Source organism: Micropterus dolomieu, linkage group LG07 (genome assembly GCF_021292245.1).
Source record: "Micropterus dolomieu isolate WLL.071019.BEF.003 ecotype Adirondacks linkage group LG07, ASM2129224v1, whole genome shotgun sequence".
NCBI classification, from domain to species: domain Eukaryota; kingdom Metazoa; phylum Chordata; class Actinopteri; order Centrarchiformes; family Centrarchidae; genus Micropterus; species Micropterus dolomieu.
Window position 1 is genome coordinate 18,452,771 of NC_060156.1, and position 3,253 is coordinate 18,456,023.

The 3,253-nt window shown below is 41.7% G+C and overlaps 1 long non-coding RNA gene across 1 annotated transcript; it reads left to right on the plus strand.

Moving 5' to 3' along the window:
• The first annotated feature begins 803 nt into the window (after positions 1-803).
• Positions 804-1,589, plus strand: LOC123973276. Its single transcript, XR_006825589.1, has 2 exons — positions 804-942; positions 1,275-1,589. It is a non-coding gene; the product is annotated as an uncharacterized LOC123973276 (long non-coding RNA).
• Positions 1,590-3,253: the final 1,664 nt, after the last annotated feature.

Genomic DNA, 3,253 nt, shown 5'->3' on the forward strand with positions numbered 1-3,253 from the left:
TAAGTTTTATGTGCTGAAGCCCATCAGACGGCATATGTTCAGATGATGTCGAGTAAGAACAAAGTGAGCATTAGTAATGCTGGAGAAACACAGAGAAAGTTACGTTAGCTCGCCAGCTAACGCCGGGCAGTTGCTAATGTTACGCAGTGCAACGTTATATCACTTTGCACATTACTTCACCAACTAACGCAACCCATGTTACTATCCTGTGTACCACTGTTGATTTTGCCTGCAAGAAAAGGATGTAAAGGCAAAAAGGAAATGTGGAGCGATCGTTAGCTGGCTGCATCAGTGTAGGCTAACGCTGTGGTAGAACTGCCGCTGTTCGCTTTGTAACGATCAATTTAGGTTTATTATGGTTTTGCCAATACTCTGGTTCTTCCGGGAGGATTGTGCTGATTTGTGGCTGCCTCTGAGATGGGAACATTGGAGTAACAGTGCCTGCACATGTCTGAGTAAAAAGCCACAGCCTGCATGCTGGTGTTCCTGCATTTGTTGCAGGATTTCTGGATGAAAGTGGTTGTGTTTCGGATTATGCTCCCTCATGAGTTCAAGCGAGCACGTGTACAAGCACACGCCTATAGCTATCTTAACTGCACCGCTGACAATTATTTTATCGCACTTTAACAGTTTTTTATTTATTTAATTATTATTTTGAAAGTCCATTGCTCACTGGCTCTGAATACACATGCGTCACAGGAGGGGTGGGATGTTAATCAGCCTGCATATCACCCACCCAAACACATACAAAAAGTTCAAGACAATTCAACATTGGCAGCGGGCGGGCATGTGTGTGAGGCGACCACTTCACTAACAGGGACACTTGCTTATGAACACAGACTGTTTCTGCTACTCCCTGACAAGAAAAATGTCTCTGCTGATACCTGTTCAGAAAAAAAAACACAAGAAAACTGGATTCTGATGGCAACAAGCTATAAAAAGGTAACGCCCTGGCAGTGGCAAACAGCTTTAGTTTAATATTTAATTACATTAATTGTTTAAGTTGAGATTTACAAGAAACATTTTATTGCTACTGTGTAAAGGGAATACTGCTGGTAAAAAGCACCTTACTTGTTTAAAGTGTTTGCAAACCACATGTTATTGCACTTGTGTATATAGCAGTGCATTTATATTAAAAGTGCGATTAAAAATGTTAATCATTGCCCAGTAGTAATTCCATTGAAAAACTACATACTGCCCTTTTAAAAAAAATGTTAGGTTGTGACGACCCCTGTAGGGTTGTCTTGTATAACTCTCTCTGTGCTTCTTATTAGGTAATCGTGAACACCTGAGGGCCCCAGGGTGTGCAGATTATTTAAGCCGGCACTAGTGCAGTTTCGGCGCGCGCTCTTCCCCCTCACTCTTCTCTTTTCTTCGTCGGCAGAGGCGTCCCCCGTCAAGGATGTGCCGTCGGTCATTTTGAGTTCTTGTTGTTTTATTTCTACATTTCAACACCTTCACTATACGTTCACTCACCCACACCTAATACTACTGACTGGACTGATTTTCACATGACATATTTTGGTTTGTTATAGTAAAATTTATTGTTTATTCTTTGTTAAAAATAAATTACTTTTGTTAAACTTTTAGTAGGCCTGTGGTGTGTCTCAATATTTTGTCATGGTCCATGAGCCAGATCGTGACAAGGTACACTCACTGACCACAGCTACACCTTACTAGTACTGGGTTGGACCCTCTTAATTCTTTGTGGCATGCTTTCAACAAGGTGTTGGAAACATTCCTGAGAGACTTTAGTCCATATTGACATGATAGCATCACGCATCATGGATGTGCATGATGCGAATCTCCCGTTCCACCACATCCCACAGTTGCTAAATTGGATTGAGATCTGGTGACTGTGGAGGTAGGCTGTCACGTTTAAAAAGATGCTCAGTTGGTATTAAGGGGTCCAAAGTGTGCCAAGAAAACATCCCCCACCACCACCAGCCTGAACTGTTGATACAAGGCCAAAAGCTTGCCTTCTAGTGCAATTTAATTGTATGTACCGTGAGTCCTGGAAAACATCCGTGATAGCAGAAAAGGACTGGATGGCGTCTTTCCTAAAGGACAACCCCACAATGGTCATCAGGAATCCACGGTTAACAATTGAGGCCTGAGCAACAAGCTTCCAACAAGCAAAATATGGGCACTTTGTTACATAATTTGGGCAGTGTTTATGACAGGTATAGTTTTGGAGTTAAAAATCTCTTTAACAGATGAAACAGGAGTTACAACCGTAACTAGCTTTCAAAAGGCTACTCCAGATTGGTGCCATGACCTCCGGTGAGAGAGGGGGGCTAGTGACTGTTGCTGTCTATGCACAAGGAATTCTCTTCCGTTTCTTTTCCTGTGGCCAGTGGATCAGAATGGATGCAGGGGGGAGGAGTTTGTAGATGTCCTGTGCCAGTTTGCCCACCACACAAAGCCATCGCTGGAACCCAAGGTCCTCCTTTTGTTGGATAACCATGCTTCTCGTGTCTGTACTGAATTTTCGCAAGGAGCATGGGATTGTGCTGCTAACCTTCCCGCCACACTGCACCCATAAGCTCTGTCCACTGGACAGAACGTGTTCCGCTCATTCATGTGTAAAGTAAACATTTTGATCACTGGATGAGGACTCACACTCATGACATACCATTTCCAGTCTGCAACCCCAGAAAATATCAGGGTTTAGTTGTACAGGCATCTGTCCCTACTGTTCTGACATCTTAACTGAAGATAACACTGAAGTCTCTTCTGTGCCCGCTCCAGGCTTCTCTCTAACTATTGGCCCATCTATTTGAATATCATCCATGATCGACCATGATTTAGATGGAAAGACATCTCTCCTTCCATGACACATGCTTACTGTTTTGTTATTTCATTTACTTTATTTAATGAACTGTATGGAATATGAAATTGTTCTTTTGTAATTTATTTGTAGCTTGGGCAATATTGTTGTTTTACATTCATTCAATAATGTCACAGGTTTGGGTTGGGTGTATTTTGTATTAGTTTCTGGGTTAATTCCCTGCGCTTGTGTTTGCTCTTCTCTGTAGTATGTGTATGTTACTTTGGTCATTTTTAGTAATGTTTTCTTGTTATGAGTTCATCAGTGTTCCTAGTCTTGTTTACTATCTCTATGTTCTTTATTTTTGTTGGTTTTTGTCAGCTAGTCAAATTTGTTATCTGGGTTATGTTTCATTTTGTGACTTGGTTCCTTGTGTGTTTCAGTTATCTTTGCTTTCTGTTTTAGTTTGTCTGGCCTAGTGTC